The sequence below is a fragment of the Tenrec ecaudatus genome, chromosome 9, assembly GCF_050624435.1.
Source record: "Tenrec ecaudatus isolate mTenEca1 chromosome 9, mTenEca1.hap1, whole genome shotgun sequence".
NCBI classification, from domain to species: domain Eukaryota; kingdom Metazoa; phylum Chordata; class Mammalia; order Afrosoricida; family Tenrecidae; genus Tenrec; species Tenrec ecaudatus.
Window position 1 is genome coordinate 135,961,590 of NC_134538.1, and position 19,551 is coordinate 135,981,140.

The following is a 19,551-nucleotide window of genomic DNA, read 5'->3' on the forward strand; positions in this document are numbered from 1 at the left end:
ACTGAAATGTATCACTTCTGAGCTATTCTTACCAAGTCATGTAATCTGAATCTCATATCACAAGAAACGTCAAAAAAACCAATCACATTCTCTATAGCAATGGTCTCAACTCTTCAAAAAATGTATCGTCATCTTTTCTTTTCCCTTTTATGGTGATCGCTGAAGCAGCAGTGGCCAAAATGAGGTTCAATCCCTTTGTGACTTCGGACTGGAGCAAAAACTGGACAAGGCATTTCACTGCACCTTCCCACAGTCACAGGAAGATTATGTCTTCCCATCTTCCCATGGAACTGAGACAGAAACAACAATGTCTGTCCATGCCCATCCGCAAGGATGATGAAGTTCAGGATACTTCAAAGGTCAGAAATTGGCTAAAGTGGTCCATGTTTACAGTCAGAAATATGTCATCTACACTGAACAGGTGCAGCGAGAGCAAGCTATTTCCCTAACTGCCCAGGTGGGCGTTTGCCTCAGCAAGTGAGTAATCACTAGGCTCAAACTGCGCAAAGATGGCAAAAAGGATCCTTGAACTGAAAGCCAAATCTCACTAAGTAGGAAAGTAAAGTGGGAAATAGAAGGAAGAATCACTTGAGAAGATGCAAGAGTAAAAGAGTCGTGTACACAGCTAACAGTAAAATTGCAAAGTCATTTAAAAAATGATTGAGAAATTCTCTTGGATGAAGGAAACAAATCATCATGTCAACTGAATGCAACACATAATTCTAGACCAGAAAAGGAATGAGGAATGAGGATTCTTTTATCTACAAAATTTTATTGGGCTAATTCCTGAAATTTCAATAAAGTTGATGAATTAGATTGACCAATGTTATCACTATAGTAATGTTAATTTCCTTACCAAAGGGTGCACTGTGGTTACGTCTGGGAGTTTGTCCTCTTAAAAATAAGTAAAAAAATAAAGTATAGGGGGAAATATCTATAACTTATTCTCAAATTTTTTAGAAAAATAATATATATAAAGATGGATTAAAAGAGCACAAGTAAACTACTAACAAATGAGGAATTTTGAGAGTTGACAATCCTTGGATCTATCTTGCCACTGTTTATGCATTTTAAAATATAAAATACATTAATGATTATCTTTATTATCCTAGTGCTACATTAGCAATGAAAATAAACTGTGAGAAGCAGAAAAAGCATACAATTTCATGAAGATTTTTGAGTGATGGAGATACCCATTGGAGAAGGTTCAAAGTGGCTTATCCTGGAGGGAAGGCAAGTACCACACACACACAGGTCTTAAATGGCGGATCATTGACAGCACCAGCCGTGTGAGATTTACATACCAATGGTTTTCACACTAAGAGTGATGGAACGTTGGCCACCTCTGTCCTCTTAGCCAGAGGATGGAGAAGAAGCCCTCAGAGGTTTCCTGCTCTCTACAAACACAGAGGTCTACAAGTGAAGCCTATCAAACTAAGACAACACTCAAGCAATGTTGAAATTCACTTCGGGGAGGGTGCCTCCCTTTTATGATGTTTGAACACATTCTTTTTCCTGGTGGATAGTTTCCTTCCAGGGTTGAGTTTTTTTCTTTTTTCTTCAGTATTAGTCTTCATCCGTTTCGACGTGTCAAACTTCTCCACTTTGGATAAATCTGGCTGATCGCTCCTCTTGCCCAAAGGCTTGAAGAGCCGCTGAAGGATAAGCCCTGGATGGACACAGGCTCTCACTCAAGGTTGAAGTTCAAAACAATGTTTTCATGTATGGCTTTTCTTCATGCGGATTGAGATTCATTGCCATCAATATCCTTAAACAGATTAAATAAGGAGATCTTCCTGCACTCACTGAGCAACAGTTAGAGAAGAAGAGAGGAATTTAGATGAAAGATATGGGTATGGCGTTGCTAGGTGCCTTAGTTCATTCTGACTCATGATGACCACACGTGTGCAGAAGAGAACTGCTCCAGAGGGTCCGAGGTCAGTCAAGGTCACCAGCTCAGTCTTGCAAGGCACCTCTGAGCAGCGGGGAGGAAGGAGGTTCAAATGACCAACCTTCCAGCTAGTAGTCAGGGGCTAAACAATTGATGCTTAATCAGTGAGCCAGGGGTCTAGGGAGACGAGGTGGACAATGATAAGAAGCGAGAAGGAAAGCCAGATAAAAATGACAAGCCAAGGTGGAAACAGAGCGACTGCGTCAATGCTGCCTTTGGGATACTTCCCATTTGCGTGTTCTTCCCTGTAAGAATGCTTGGATAGAAATTGGAGAAAAGGAGGGGCACATCCTAGCTCAAAATGCAGCAAATAGTGTGACATGCCCTGTTTAGCCGTTCCATCAATTCTAGATTTAGATGGTTTTCAGTGGTATGAAATATGCTTTGAAACTATAAAGTCACTGTCTTATTTACCTTGAATAGATCACTGGCTTTCTTCCACATGACCTGAAATGGCATTGAGAAACTATGGTGACCTTACAAAAAATAACGCACCTATTCACTTGCATTTGTTCAAATTAAACTAAAACATTAGGTTTTAAAGAGGGTGTGACCATTGCCTACAGGAGCATTTAATAATACACTTGCTGCATTTCTACCCATATATCACATAGCCTGGGTCTACTGAAATGGCCCTGACTCTCCCTTTTCTCCCAGCTCCCACTAAAACTCAGGCCCCAAACCAACTCTGTGTGGCCTCTGACTCTAGCACCTTTTCCTTTCTGTTCACGTTTACACTTGTGTCCCTTAAGTAAATCCTTCCAGAACAGATCGTCTTTCTTGCTTCCCCTTCTGTAGCACAGAAAGTCAGAAACAAAGATGTCAGCATGAATACATTTCCTAGATACTAAAACAGTCACACTACCAAAACCAGAATTATATTATGGTATGACCTGAAGGGAGAAAGCTTAGAAGCACTTAAATTTATTATTTTCTTTCTAGTTCTTTTTAAATCCCAAAACAAGTATGATCAGCAGTGGCATTTATAATGTGTGTGTTCCTTTTACCCTTTTATAATAACCTACAACTCAAGATTTTAAAACGACATAAAAATAAATCAAAATAAAAACAGGACATAGAAGGTAAGCTCTGCACATGGAATTATTTGTTGCCCATATAATATTATAAACAGAACTACTTCCTGCTAAAAATATATCCTCTTGTCTGGTGGCAAATTTCTCCATTAGAATGGATAGTCATTTCCTTTCCAGGCACTATTATAAGAATATAAATACACCAACCGGGGTTACACATTGCACAGCCATGGGTCTGTTACATTCACTGTATCTACTTCCTTCCTGACAGGTAGTGGACAGCAGACAATGTCCGGAATGGGTGTAGTCTATTAAGAGGAAGGACCGAAGGGATTGTACCGTGCGGGCTACAGCTGAGAAGGGTGGACTTGGAGAAGGAAAACCCCGAGGTCGCCAGGGAGCCGGAGCCGAGCGAGAGTGAAGAAGGAAGGCATCCAAAGAGGAAGCAAGGTGACTCAGAATTCCATTTCACAATGCTGGCTCCAGTCAGCGTCCCATTCCATTAACTAGTTGAACACTTTACAAATAAACACCACATAATTAAATCATTTGGGTGTAAAGCAAAAACGCTGTTATATGAAAGGCGTAATTGATGGTGCAAGCCTTAAGATTTAACACTATGACTTGGCTTTTAAAGTGTATCCATGAAAGACATTCTACCAGACCGCTTCGATGCGGTGGCTGTATTGCTACATGGAAATAATGTGCTCATCTGTGACCATAATGAATGTTGCATTGGAGATGAGGAATTTTAAGTGAAAAAAAATTCTGTGCTTTTGAAGAATCGGGTTAAAAACAAACAAAACTTCCTTCGGTTTTATACCAGGGGAAAAAATCTTACAAAAACTCGTGGAACGCTTTCTCCAAAGCCACTGTGTCACCTTAATCTAAACTTTGGAATTGCCTTAGCAGGGTGATTGGTTGACCGTTTCCCTTCTTATATGTCTCATCAACAAATGTATCTGCACCCGTGGCGCCGCTGCATAAAGGCAGAGTTCGCACAAGTCCGTGCAAGTTTGCCGCTAGGGCAAAAGACACACAAAAGAGACTAAGGCGGGGAAGAAACTAATCCTGTTTAAACACTTCTAAACATTTTCTGATTACAGCTTGAAATACAAAGATCAATGGTACTCACCCATTTCTCTGCATCATTTGTATTTAGAGGAGATCAAGTAATGAGAGATTTCATAATGGAGATTCTGGGAGGACAAATGCAGAAATCTGAATTCTTTTTTTTAAATCATTTTATTGGGGCTTTCTCAACTCTTATCACAATCCACACATACGTCGATTGTGTAAAGCACACGTACCAGGGGCATGTTCTCTCTGAAGGCACTAGGCCAGTGATTCTCAACTTGCTGAGACCATTTAAGACAGTTCCTCATGTTACGGTGAGCCCCACCCCATAAAATTATTTTCATTGCTACTTCATACCTATAATTTTGCTACTGTTAGGAATCAAGCGAAACCTGTTAAAGGGTCATTTGGCCCCAAAAGGGTCAGGACGCATAGATTGAGAACCACTGCACTAGGCAAAGAGAGCTCCCTAGTCATCACGTGACTGTCCTATCTTTCTCCGATTCTTCTCCTCTTCTTAAAAGATACCACTCATGTTGGGTTAGGGCCTACCCTTCTCAAGGATGACCTCGCATGAACTTAACTAATGACAAATGCAAGTATGCAGTCTCCAAATTGGGGTGCATTCAAAGGTACCAGGCATTAGAACTTGAAGATATTTAGGAGGTTGGCAGGGGTGCAGCTCATGGTGGGCCCTCATAGCAAACGCAACTCTACTATCACCCAACACCTTACTCCTCTATCCACCGCTGCTCATCAATCCGATTTCTTTCAATCAACCTTTGCATCTACTGACTACTCTCTGCTTCCTTGCTTAAATTCCCACCCCCACCCACAAAAGCCACAACCGCTCTCTGCCTGGCAGAATCAAGGTAAGAATGACCCTCTTCTCCCCTTTGATTCTACTGCACCTTCCTCTCTCTTCTCCCGTTCTCTCCGCTAAGCACTCTCGCAATGCTTTCCAAATCTCCCTGTCAGCCCTGTGGTAGCACTCAGCCTCGAACACTGCCTGGGGCCACTGGGACAAGAGCCGGGCTTTCAACCGACCCTGCTCCATTTCCCTCTCCGCACTGCAGCTCCAGTGCGCTCCCCAAGGTGGAACCTTGCACGGAGTCCCTCTCCTGCTTGACTCTCCCTCTGTTCCCAAGGACCTTCAGATAAATCCTAGGTGGTTAAAACTCATTGAAATCTTGTCCCTGCTTCCCTCTTCCTCCAGCCTGCACTCTCAGCTCAGCCACAACAAATGACCTGAAGTTCCCAGGTGGCAACCTCGTTGATCAGGCCTCTCAGCCCCAGTCACTCTCCACTTCCCCCACCGCAGCACTATGTCCAATTTCCAGTGGGGCCAGGGAAGCTGAAAAGACAGGGTCTTCACATTTCCAATTCAAAGCCAGACTTATTGTTTTTTCTTAAACAAAATCCTTCAAATTAGATCAAATTCTTTCGAGCAAATTGGATACAACTCATGAACCACAAAATGGAGATAGATCCCACACCTAGGTAAGCTTTTATACTGCCTCAAAAGGCCAGCACCCAGACCTACCCTTCCCCTCCCCTTGTCCATGTGCCACACCTGTCACAGGTGTTGTGCTCCGTCTGCCTTCCACATCCAGCTGCGTGTCTCCCGAGGAGAGGGTGTTTCGTTTGTCTGCTCTATTGTAGTTTGTGATACTTTGATAAACACTCAAGAGTTAAAGGAGCCCTGGTGGCCTAGTGGTTAGCGTTGGGCTGCAGTCTTCATGGCCAACAGTTCAAAGCCAACAGCAAGAAAGATCAGCCTTTCTACCCCGGTAACAGTCTCTTAAACCCACAGGGGTCGCTATGAATCAGCAGTGAGCATGAAAGAAGTTAATGTTGAAAGTGTGGGTAGCATTTACCCACAATGCTTTGTTCCTTTCCTGTCCTTTACCTCGTTAAACGCACACAAGCTTCTCTCCTACAAGTGCAGGACTGTGTTTGCTACAGCCAGTGAAGGATTTAACAGGTTTAACTTGACAGCTTCCATAAGGCAAATGGAAGAAATGATGACAGGAATAATTTATAAATTATCAAGGGTTCATAAGGGAGGGGAAACAGGAAGAGAGGGGAAAAATGAGCTGATGCCAAAGGCTTAAGTGGAGAACAAATGTTTTGAGAATGATGAGGGCAACGAATATACAAATGTGCTTTACACAATTGATGTATGTTTGGATTGTGATAAGAGTTGTCTGAGCCCCCAATAAGATGATTTTTAAAAAATCTAAAAGGGAGCTTAGGAAGACAAAGATAAATATTATAATAAAGTATAGAGAGATCTACAGTTAGAAAACCAGAAGGGCAGAACATGCTCAGGATATCTTAAACTAAAAGAACTAAAGGGGAAAAATGCAAACCTTGAGTTGCAATACTGAAAGATATTGTGGTCAAAATATTGAACGATGCGGGAAGAAGATGGGAAGGATACACAGATCGCTGTACCAAAGAGAACCAGTGGACACTCAATATTTCATGTGGCAGCATATGAGCAAGCACCAACAGTACTGAAGGAAGAAGTCCAAACTGTACTGAAGGCATTAGCCAAAAGCAAGGCTCCAGGAACTGATGGAAATCCAATTGAAACATTTCAACAAGCTGGTGAAGCGCTGGAAGCACTCATTTCATCTATGTCAGGAAATTTGGAAGATAGCTACTTGGCCAACCGACTGGAAGAGATCTATATCTGTACCCATTGCAAGGAAAGGCGACCTAACAGAATGTTCAAATTATAAAACAGTATCACTGATACCACATGCAGGTCAAATTTTGCTGACAATTATCCAACAACTCAGGGATGTACCCAGACTAACACACTAAAGTTATTGTTAGGTGCGGTCGTAGGCAGGGTTGACTAAAGAAACAAATCGACATGCATGTGTAAGAAAGAGTCTTATATCAAGAAGTAATCACATATCAGGAAAACAACCCAGCCTGTTCAGTCCAACTCAAGTCCATAAGTCGGATACTAGTCCTTAAGTCGCTCTTCAGACTCACTCAGCCACCTGCAGTGATGCAGAACACAGGAAGATCACCAGCTGGTGTGTGCCAAGTCCTGTGGGTCCAATGGTGGTGAATGCATACCACTTCAACCTCTCTCGCTCCGCTATTGAGTCAGTGCTGACTCATGGAGACCCCCTGTGGGTATCTGAGACTATAACTGTTTATAGGAGTAGAAAGCCCAGTCCTTCTCCCGCAGAGCTGCTGGTGGCTTTGAACTGCCATCTATGAGAGTCATAACCACTACATTGCAGAAAACCTAAGAGTTAGACTCACTATTTGAGTCTCAACACTGCAGAAGTCTATGAGGTTCTTGGATCTGTTACTAATGCTTATAAAATGGAAACAGGGAAAGTTCATGTTATTGACATGCTAGCTGCAGCATGCGTGGCAGATCCTCAAACCCTGAGAAGCACACATGCAGTTAGTTCCGCATGCACGGGCAATATTAAAACGTTTGGATAGTGACAAGTGATGTTAATGCGACAAACACTTAGAAGTGTGGCCATTTTCCCACACGCTTACATGTTCCCAAATTGATGTGACTGTTGCCCCCTTTTGGGAAAAATTAAGTTATCCTTCCCCACCCACCCAGCAATTACAAATGTGTGTCCTGTCGCCCAGAGCCCAGGAGAGTGTAGGCATCTTCCGTTGCAGCCCGCCTTGGATGGTTCCACACCCCAGGGGTGTGTCACTTTGGGAAACACTGCTCCTCAAAGGCAAGTCCTATTATTATTCTGAGGCTCTAGGTGGTGCAAGTGGTTAATGTGGTCACCTACTAACTGAAAGGTTGGCCGTTTGAGTCCATGTAGAGGTTCCTTGGAAGAAAAGTCCATGATCTACTCCCCCAAAATACAGCCTTTGTCAACTTTGGGGAGCCCAGTCCTACTCTAGTTCACATAGAATCAATGAGTCTAGCTGACTTAGCAGCACTTGGTTTGGTTTTATATCATTATTGCTATTTCCAAAACTTCAAAAGAGCAAGTCTAGAGGCCCAGTGACCAAGCCAGGATGGGCTGAGCCAAGGCTGGCACTCACTCCCTGGCCTTCACGCCAAGCCCCATAACCACTAAACCACATCACCTTTGGGTTCCTAAGCCAGCTTTTAGAAATGCCTCTTCCACCCAAGGCAAAGCAGTCAGTTCTTCTAGCTCATCAAGCAAGACACATCCTGCACCTCACAAAATGGTAACATGCCGATCCAAGAGGATTGTACTATTTCTGTGGATGCAGAAAACAGGGAGAGAGAAATTGTATACCTTCAATAAAAGGAGAAGAATCGTGCAGATACACTGCCTTTCCTGCAGATTACTGTTTCAAACTAGACACATTTTGTGGAACTAAACCCATAGACCCTTAAACGGTATGTTGTGATAGTTACATTGATCGCGTGGTTTTAATTTATGTAGATATTTTTCCAGAATCCCAATTGTTTTCAGAATATAGCAATAACAAAACGATCACTCTGAATAAACAGGAATATATGTTTATACTGTACAGTATCTTGTTCCAAAGAGTTATGGAAATTGTAAACCAAGCTCTACAGAAAGCAGAGGCGAGAGGAAAACACATTACTATCTTATCCTGCAGGGCAACAGAAGACAGCAAAAGAGGCCATTGCCTGGAAGGCATATTGTAAACTCTAACGGGAGGAGACTAAATAAGGACTCAAGTTATAATACCAATACTTGCAAGGAAAACTTAACCATTTGTTTTAAGGATTACAAAGTTAAAATGCTGAATTAAAACTGGTGTTTGTCAAACTCAAAGACCATGCAACACACAGCGTGAACCCTAAGGTGCACTATCGAGCTTAGTTAGTAATGTGTTGGTATGGGTTCATCAGTGATAAAAATGTACCATACTAATGGAATATATTAATAGAAGAAACTGTATGCTGGGAGAGAAGGAATTTACAGGGCTAGCTGTGTTTCGTGCAAGTCTCCTGTAAGCTTAAAACAGCTCTGAAAAACAAAACATTTTGTTTTGCTCAATGGTCCAGTTTTTACATGTAACATTTCCAAAATCTGTGTTTGTTCTTATAACTTGCCGAGTGTTTGGGATGAGAATTTTTTTCTTTTCTAAACATAAAACAACAATGAAATGTTAAACTACAGGGGGAAAGGGTTGAAATCCAGGTTGGGTGAGTCTATAGGACAGTAGCTGGGTTATTGGTTCCTCGGGAGTACAGAGGGAAGACTGGGCACAAACAGGGGGTCCACTGAAAGGAATACCAGTAAAAAGAAACTGTTCCAAGATGGATGTGGTAATGCTTGTACAACACTTCTTGATAGGCCTCAACTATTAAATTGCGTTTTTAGATTAGGTCCCAATAAAAGTTTCTGTTTTAAAAATCTAGAGAATGTTGCTTTTAAGATTTTAGAATGAACTTGCATATCCACCAGGAAGGTTAGTTATGGTTGCGGAGCAGCACAAAGAAGAGGGAAGCTGGGGATGTAGAAGTGAAGGCTTAACCAGCGTGGGACCTATCAACAAGAAGAGTTTAAAGCAAGGGTAGGAACACTAATGTCCTTCTTTCAAGTGAAGAATCGAGAGATAGTGTCTATAATCAATGCACCATGGGATACAAATAGGTTGATAACACAGATTCGCAGGGGAGTGTAACAAGCCCGGAAGGCAGTGGTGAGCGATTTGTCTCAGAATTGTAATATATCAGAGGGTCAATAAATAATATCTGAATGCAAAATTACTGGAAGCCTGGGTGACATAGTGTCTACATGTGGGGCTGCCAGCCACAAGGTCAGGAGTTCAAAGCCACTTGCTTTTCTGTGGGAGAAAGATGAGGCAGTCTACTCCCATAAAGAGTTATAATCCTGGCAGTTCTAGCCTGTCCTAACTACAAAATCTCTATGGGTCAAAATATACTCGATGGCAATGAGTTTGGTCTTCATTTGAACACAACATTAATAAATAATATAACAATATATACATAATCCAAAACAAACCTAGTTCATTGTCATCAAGTCCCTTCCATTTTATAGCAACATTATAGGGCAGGGTGGAGCTGCCCTGGTGCATCTCTGAGACTATGCCTGTGTATGGGAGTAGAAAGCATCAGCTCTCTCCCATGGAGCAGCGAATGATTTCAAACTGCTGACCTGTGGTTAGCAGCCCAATGGGTACTGTCTACCCCACAGGGATTCCAATATAGAGATAGGTAGACTTAATTACTAAAAAGAGCTAATGATGGAAGTACTTAGAAGAGAAAAAAGTTGTTACCTTCGGAAACAGATTTACATATAGGAAAAAAATGGGGCAAGGAACTGGTGCCTCTCCTATGAACTTCCTTGTGTTTTATTCTTTAAATGTGAACATGTATTGCGTTTATCGAGCCCTGCCGGCATCGTGGTCATGTGTTGGGCTGCGGTCTGCATGGTTAGCCATTCGAAACCACCCTGGGATGGAACACTGGATTTCTAGTCTGTCAACAGTTAGAGTCTCAGAACCCACCGAGGGCTCGCCATGAGTCAGCGCTGACTCCATAGCCGGGACTTTCGTTTGAGGATTACGTTTATCGACACCTTAAATGCATATAAGCAAAAAACGTTAAACGTTTTGAATATTTCTGCGTGGTCGGTATGTCCCTTTAAGTTCGGCATGCAGGATAAGAATGTTCTGAGTATTCAGAACCTTCAAGACCTGCAGCAGAACTGTTGCTGTAACACTGTGATGACTACTTCTATTCCAGCCATGGAAGTCGGGCATCGGGCCAACGCTCTCCTGGTCAAAAGGCTGGAGGAGAAAAACGAATGGATTGTGTTTTCATAAAGGACTTGCTGATAAGACTAGAGAGCTGTTCCACTGGCAGGTACAGCAGACAGTCCTTTGCCTGCTGGGGCAATATAACCAAAGCAAAAACACTCAAGGCTGTTGAGACGATTCCTTACAAAGTGATCCTATCCAGGGTATCAAGGCTGTAAGTCTTGCCAGGGGCAACCAGCCTCATCTTTTTTTCCCTCGGGGCAAATGATGGGTTTGATCCATCTGCCAGTGGTTAGCAGTCCAGTCCGTCCTTACCCAATGGTACCCCGGGCAGTACAGATCATGGCAAGGGGAGTCCCCATAACCTCTACATGCCCTTTCCTGGGCAAACATCTGAAGTGCTGGAAAACTCTGAATGTGTCTGTTATTCTATGATGAAGAGCATTTCCCGGCCATTTTCTAAACCATGGCAGCTTCAGGGTACACTATGTGCCGTTAAAAAGAAAACAATTCTTAACGATGGTTGTAGATTAGAAACTGTAGTGCTACACACACGACCCTCATTGTCTAATGATTGCTAATTTGAATTAATTAGGAAAGCGCATACACGGACTCAAAAAAGAAAAACTCTGCCACAGATTGATTCTGACTCATAGTTACAAATCTCTGCATTCTTCAGTTTTGTCCCCAAAGTAGGTGATGGTCCCTCAGCCGACAGAACGAGTCCTGGGAGTGCAGTGCTCAAACATGCAGGTGCTTGCCAATAGGTCACTCCGACGGGTCACTCCAGGGAGAGAGACCTGGTAGTCTTTGACCTTAAAGGTTGCAACCTTGGGAAATCTACCGGGAAGTTCTAGTCTGGACTTGAACTAGAACTTCAATAGGTAAGGAAACAGAGGTGACAATTCCCTATCAAGATCTTGGGATGAGAGAGTTAATTTGACCACATATCAAGACGCGATTAATCATGAGTTGAGGAGGACGTCTCGTGATACAAGTTTCTAAGGAACATTCTGACTGAACACCTTCCCAGGCAGGTTTGTTACTCCTTTCAGTGGTCCGTTCCATGCTTTTTACCAATGCCATAATTCAAATGCATCGATTCCTCTTCTGTTTTCTTTCTTTCTTGTCCAGCTTCATTTCCGTTACTTTGGACATGAGGGACCAATCTGGGGGGGTTGGAAGCGGGGGTGTGGCATCACATTTGGTAAAGTAGAGGATCAGTGAAAGAGAGGAAGATCCTCATCAAGACAGACTGACACCGTGGCTCCAACAATGGGCTCAACCGTAGCAAGAATTATGAGGATGGCACGGGAATGCCCAGGACTTCAGTCTGCTATGCACAGGGGCACGGTGAGTTGGCGCTGACTCGTTGGCAATCTAACAACCTAACCACAAATTATGATTGCAAATCAAAATGTAAAAAATTGCAAGGTAAAGACATAAATCATATAGTTTGGAATATAGAAGCTCCCTGGGGGTGGGGCCCATGTATTCCTAAACATTTTCTGATAGCCAGGTCACTGACATGTGAGGATAACTGTGACATGATGATCGATGGTGATGCTGGGTGGTAATTGGAGAACAGATGTCTCTAACTGTTGGCCACAGGCAACAGAAAGGCAGTCCAGCTCATTCAGTTCCAAACCCATCTTTGCATCACAGTCAGGGCAACCTTCACACCCCACCTGCTGCCCTGGAAAGCATCCTCTCTGCAGCAGTGATTGAGCCAGACAGCGCTGGATGACAAGAGACTACGCATGGACCACATCTTCATTCCAAATGAGTTTGGCTTGCCAGATTCCTGTTGGACTTCTGATTGGAGACTTATATGTTTTCCAAGGTTAAGCTGTAAAAAGCTAATAGCAAATCGATGCGAATGTATATTTGTCTCTGATTTCTACCACAACCGTTGACTCCATTTGGGCTACCCTGACCCCCTGCTTTGCCACCAACTCACCAAACATTCCCTTAAGCCTTTGCTCTAGGTCGGTGGTTCTCAACCTTCCTGATGCTGCAAGCTTCTAAGACAGTTCCCCATGTTGTGGTGACCACCCCCCACCATAAAATGATTTTCATTGCTACTTCATCACTGTCATTTTGCTACTGTTATAAGTCGTCATGGAAATATCTGATATGCAGGATGTATTTTCATTGTTACACATTGAACATAATGAAAGTATAGTGCTTCATCCCCAAAACAATAGGTAATTATATATTGGGAAATACTTATTTCTAATGACAAATCAATGAAATTTTGTCTTAAAGCATGGTGTAACATGGGTAACAGTCTTCCATGCGAGGTACTCGTCTGTGGGTGTATCTGCATGTGGGCGGACCCGCCTGGAGACAGACAGAGAAAGAATGTCTTGGTTCCTAAGACCATCAGATATATGTGTTTTCTGATGGTCTTAGGCGACCCCGTGACAGGGTCGTTCGACACCCCCCCCAAAGAGGTCACAACCGAAAGAGAACCGTTGCTCTAGAGAATCTCTCAACCCAAAAGCCCCTTCCTTTTGAGTCCTCTCTCAGGTCCCCTCTTCTCAGAAGGGTATACCTCGACTACCCTATTTTAAATGGCTGAGAACACACTTTCACCAGAGATTTTCTGCCTTTGCCCTGCTCTGTTCTCCCAAACATCATTTTCCTTCTAGTCTGCTCTGTGCTTTGCTTATTATTTGTGTTTATTAACTTTCTTTTTACATATTTTACTGGCCCTCTTACCACAGATACCTAGAACAGCATATGTCCTCTGATAGGAGCACAATAAATATTCACTGGATGGAGCAGACATTGGGATTTTTGCATTCCACTGCTAAGAACTGATACAGGAACCAAGATGATATAGACACATTACCAAGACCATACGGCTAGTGAAAATGTTCCTGAAGAGACATGGGCGCACAACTTCCCAAACATCACACAGGAAGGTCTCTATGTTCTTCTAAGTATACTAGGTCATTTCAATCTTCTAGTTTCATCCTGATACTGGGTAAATATCCTACTTAGTTGGCATTCTCATACTCTGGATTAATATGCTAGGTTGGTATGCACCAGGGATTTCATTTTATTGTCTTTCTACATTGAATTTATGAAAGAGGATTTTGGTCTATGTAAACACAAAAGCATTCAAGACAAGTGTAATATAGTGATATGCCTCAAATAATTCTACATGCTTTTTTTAAATGTTCTTTTTGGGGTATGTGATCATATCTTTTTATAATTCTTCTCGTTGCTTTTTAAATGTTCTGTAATACAAGTTGCTGAATTTGGGGGAAACTTCAGTTGTGTCTGATGTAACTTTCTAATCATCCAAGTTTCCACAAAGGATGGAAACCATTAACAACTCAGTATTAGTCATTGGTGATCCGTGCTGGGAAACCTCCTGTGGAGATCAGGCATCTGCTGAGACTCCACTGCCATGAGGCTTTTGGTTCATCTGAGATTGAACTAAACAGCAGAGAAAGGTCTCAAATAGGAGGCCCTGTGCAGGATGTACTCTAAATTGCCCATTCCCTTTTCCGCCCAGAGGAAAGCATTCCACTTCAGATTGCCTCGTAGCAATTACTGCAAGACAAAATGAAAAATATGGAAAAACCTATTTTCTCTCACCAAAATCAAGTCAAGACGAAGAAGAGCAAGAAAGTGACCAGCTCTCAGACGTCTAAGGTGCTGGACCAAGGCAAAGATGACTTTGCTAGTACCATGTGAGCATCCTTCTAGGACAACCCAGAAAAAAATTAGTGATGTACGGAAAAGGACATTGACCTAAGGAACACACACCAAGGAGCCTGATTTTGTATAGTTTTGCATTTGCACTTCAAATCAGGCCAGGAGACTCTGGATTTCAGGGCAGGGGGCAGTTAATTCCTATGTATTAGCTCCTTCTTTGAGTCAGACTTTCCATGAAGTATTTTGAGTGAATCACACACACACACACACACACACACAGAACTCATAACCCTGCCACAAAAACTTTGATCTTTTGTGGAAAACAAATATATGAACTAAATAAATAACTGGAAAGCCAAAACAATAGTGTGGGAATCAAAGAGCATTCAGAGCACAAAATAAGAACGTATTATTTCTTACAGCATCAGAAGCAAGTTATAGGATTAGGAATGAGGAAATACTTAAGCTAAAATAATTGTTTAACTTCAATCATTGGCATCTCATCAAATGCAATTTTCTATTGTGAATTTGGTTACGAAGAGTTTTCCATTAAGCTCACGGCATTTATTTAGTTAGTTTTGCTTTATGCAAAGTTTTAAAATTCAGGACCAGAGAAATGTGAATATTCTGATAAAGTTTACAAAATAAAGTTTGAGGGTGAAAAAGTCTAGGTGACACAAAGAGTTTGCAATTGGCTGCTGACTTTTGGTTGGTGGTTCAAATTCATACAGGAGTGCCGTGGAAGAAAGGCCTGGCAATCTGCTTCCATAAAAATTTTAAAAAATAAACAAACCCACTTGCATCAAATCAATACCGACTTATGGCGATCCTGCAGGACAGAGTAGAACTGCCCTGTTGGACTCTTGAGACGGGAACTCTTTATGGGAGTAGCCCAGTCTCTCTCCTTCAGTTTGCTCTCAAACGGCTGACCTTGTAGATCGCAGCCCAACCTCGAAGCCACAAGGGCCAAGGACTCCTTAGGGACTCGTTGCACCTTGTAGCACATGGAATGACTGTGAATGGGAATTCATAGACTCAATAGCAATGGACTTCATTTGTCACTTTAGTTCCTAGACCAGGGATCACAAAGCCTGGGAAGAGGTGGATGGTTAAAGAGAAAGCTCACAGCGGTGCTGCTGCTGGGGAAAGGATGACAGGTTTACTGCAGTAAAGATGCGACACTGTCCTCCTCTGCTGAGTTGTGTGGAATTCATTTCCGCTCACACCTGTTTTAAATGTTTCTTTAGTAAGGGACAGACTCAAATTTAGAAGCTGTACTAAGAGGCTTATGTTTTATTCTAAAGACAAAGAAAGGGACATTAAATAACTGTATGCAGAACAACAGGTGGGATCTGGGGGGGAGTAGTTTTTGTTTCTAGGAAGGTCAGTCTTGTTAGTAGTGTAAAGGACCGTGTGAGTGTTGGCAAAAGAAACCCATTAGAGTGGGATTTGGGCAATTCAAGGGAGACACGTTGAGTGTTTGGGAGGATGCAGAAGGCGAGATTGAACTTGAAGGAGGTTTTGAGATCTTGAATTGGCTAGATCTGGTCATGAATCAAAAATGGAAAACGACAGAGAGAACAAGCCACCTTTGTCTGATTTGGGTAATAAATAACCTGTATGGAGCTCTCAGTAACAAATAATATGTATTGCAGAGTGGGATGTTTAAGGCTGAGGGAACAGAGGAAATGTTTAGGTAAAGATATTTGCTCCTCAATTCCCCTCACCCTTCCCATCCCACCTCTGTCCCCAATAAACTACAGCCTCAATAGTCTCTGTATGCTTCCACTACTCCTGTTCTTCATAAACTGGGGAACGTAACACAAACAATAAGAAACAAAATGAAAGAAAATAATAGAAAGATAAAAATTAAAATAAAGAGTAAGGAAAAAAAGACCACCAGCAATATATTTTTAAAGCCAGAGAAGAAATTTCTGTCATTGAACAAGCGAGAAATATTTAAGCCTAGAACAAACTCAGATTGAGTCAAGAGGTAGGTCAACTGACGCGTCTCATATTATGCCACAGCTTGATCCACCATAATCAAGGGTAAAATAGTCTCTGTCTGATAGTAAAGCCCCTTGCCTGTGGCTACAGGGAATCTGCTAGAGGATTCATCTGACTAGACACTCTGCAGCTGGATTTTGGGCTCCCACTGTCCTCCATAAGTTTCTACAAATTGAGTGTTCGCTACTTAACCTCTGATACTTTTCCCTTCATCATATTTGGATTTTGTTATCATCATCTTGATGTCTTCTTCTATGTGGATTTAGTTGACGCCTCACTTAGATGGCTGCTTGTTTGAATATAAGCCATTAAGACCCCAGACACTATTTCAACTGATAGCTGGGCACCACCTGCTTTCTTCATCACATCTGCTGTAGTACCCTTATCTTCAGTGATCGCTTCATGAAGGTGAGCTATGAGCTAGTCATGTTATAAGAACTAACTGTTCTTAGATTGGACTGGAATTAAGTGGGAGCCCAGAACCCATCTGCATATCCATGGGTCATGAATGACTCTGGTTTACTTTAGTGATCATATGATTAGAATCAACAACAACAAATACAAAACAAAACAAACAGAAAGGAAAGGCATTGTCAATTGTCCCCCTAGGCTATGTCATCAGATTGATAACAATAATGTATCCAATAGCATAGATTTTAAGATACTGTTGAAATGAAGAGTTTATATAAGTATAGCCCAACTGCAAAATGCAATCCATTAATTGTTGCTTTGAAGAGAATGATTGTTTAATTGATTGAGCTCTGTTTAAGCATGGAGACGGGTACTAAGGAAATGTTTCCTGTAACATTCCTTACAAGGGCAGATGCTTGCCCATCAGATTACTTGTCATATTAATGCAAGGGGACCATTGAGATACTAAATATCTGGGGCTCTTGGTGGTGCCGGGTCCCCTTTCATTGGATGGCCACTAGCTCAGGGGTCCCACCCAAGGTCCAACGGCCAACATTTCCACAGTCTTGGAGCAGCCATCCTTTCCTTCCTTCCCCAGCAGGGAATTTCGTTCCTAAATCCAAGGGCTACGGGTAGTTTTGAGCTAGGGCCCAATTCCTTCAGTAGGGTTTCCATGTCAAGTCCTTCTGGGGTGGCCCTTGGGGACAGCGTGTTCCCTTGGCTGTCGTAGTGCTTAGTCCATGGCATGGTTCACAGAGGGTCGAGTACAAACTTATTCAAAGGGTCTGCCCAGGAACATGGAACTTGATTTATGCTCCACTGAGGTCCCCTCTAATTTCTGTTTAGCATCCTTCCCAATGCGAGGTTGCTTCTCCCCATTTGCCTACCATACCCACTAATAGACATATTCATGCCTCCTGTGAAACGTAGCTGGTCCCCTCCCCTAATCTTTACTTGATTTCCCAGGAAAGCTCTCCTCTAATTTCTGTCGAGGGTCTGTTGAATTGTCACAGCCTTGTCTCCAAGTTTTTTGGCATCAAATAGCTAGTATTCTCCCTTCCCTCCAGCCAATGTGAGGCTTCCTTTTTCAAGGAGATGCTGAGAAATTGCATAAAAGGGGAATATGGTTATGCATGGTTAAACAATCTGTTCTTTAAGCTAGGCCCGGCAGGACTGTCCTTGCATTTGTTTCTAAGAATCTGATAGTTTTACTTTGCACATTTAGGTCCATAACATACTTTAAATTTGTGTTATGTATGATGTAAGTCATGAATAGGGTTTCGCTTTTCTGCATATGACAATCCAGTTTTCCCAACCACAGTGTTGAAGAGACTGTTTATTCCCTGACAAATAGACTTAACACCTTTCTGAAAAATCAGTTCACCATAAATGTCCGGAACTCTCAAATCGATTCCATTGGCCTGTTTATTTTTATACCAGTGCCCAACTGTTTTGCTTATGGTAATTTTGTGATGTATTTTAATGTCAGAATTGTGGGGCCTCCTGCTTTGTTCCTCCCTTTGATCATAGCGTTAGCTATTCATCAATTCTTACCATTTTATATAAAGTTGAGGGTTTTTTTTTACTATTTTTGTAAACAGGCTGTTGAAATTTTTATCAGAATTATGTTGAATTTATAAATTGTTTAGGTAGCAAAGACATCCTAATAATATTAAGTCTTCCAGTCCCAGCACAAGAACATCTTCCCATTGATTTAAATAAATGGATGTGTAATTTTATTGACTAAATCCTTCATGCACGTGGTTAGATGTACTCTTAGGGAAACGGTGCTTGCAGGGAGCATCAAAATGAGGTGGAACGAGGACACAGAGCCCTGTGCCCAAAAGAAATAGTGAACGTTCGACCGTTTCAAGAGAGAGTATCTGAGCAAGAACCGACAGTGCTGTGGGTAGAAGGGCAAGCTGCACTGAGGTACTCAGCCAAAAACAAGCCTCCCGGAATTCATGGAACATCAGCTGAAATGTTTCAACAAGTTGATGAAGCCCTAGAGCAGCGGTTCTCAACCTGTGGGTCATGACCCCTTTGAAAGTTGAATGACTTTTAAACAGGGGTCGCCCGATTCATAATAGTAGCAAAATTACAGAATGAAGTCTCAACAAAAATAATTTTATGGTTGGGGGTCACCACAACATGAGCCACTGAATTAAACGGTTGTGATGTTAGGAAGGTTGAGAACCACGGCACTCGAGGCACTTACTCATCTATGACAGGACATTTGGAAGACAGCTACTTAGCCAACAGTCTGGAAGAGATGCATATTTCTACCTATTCCAAAGAATAGTGAATCAACAGAATGCTTATCTTATAGAACAGTGATATCTTTGATATCATATGTGAGTCAAACCTTGCTGAATATCATCCAACAACAGTTTTAAAAGTACATCGGCAGGGAGCTGCTAGAGGTTCCGACCAGATTCAGAAGAGGAGGTGGAACAAGGAATATCATAGGTGATGTCAGATGGAACTTTACTCAAGCAAAAATATCAGAAAGATGTTTACTTGTGTTGTATTCACTATGCACAGACATTTGACTGTGTGGGTTACAACAAACTATGGATAGCCATGAGAAGAATGGGAATTCCAGAACCCTTCCCTGTGCCCATTGTGAGAACAAAACAAGGACACACTGCAGGGTTTAAAATC

The 19,551-nt window shown here is 42.2% G+C and overlaps 1 pseudogene; it reads right to left on the reverse strand.

The window, feature by feature from the left end:
- Positions 1–1,488: 1,488 nt before the first annotated feature.
- LOC142456158 (thymosin beta-15A pseudogene) lies at positions 1,489–4,370 on the reverse strand (annotated as a pseudogene).
- Between the last annotated feature and the right edge of the window lie 15,181 nt (positions 4,371–19,551).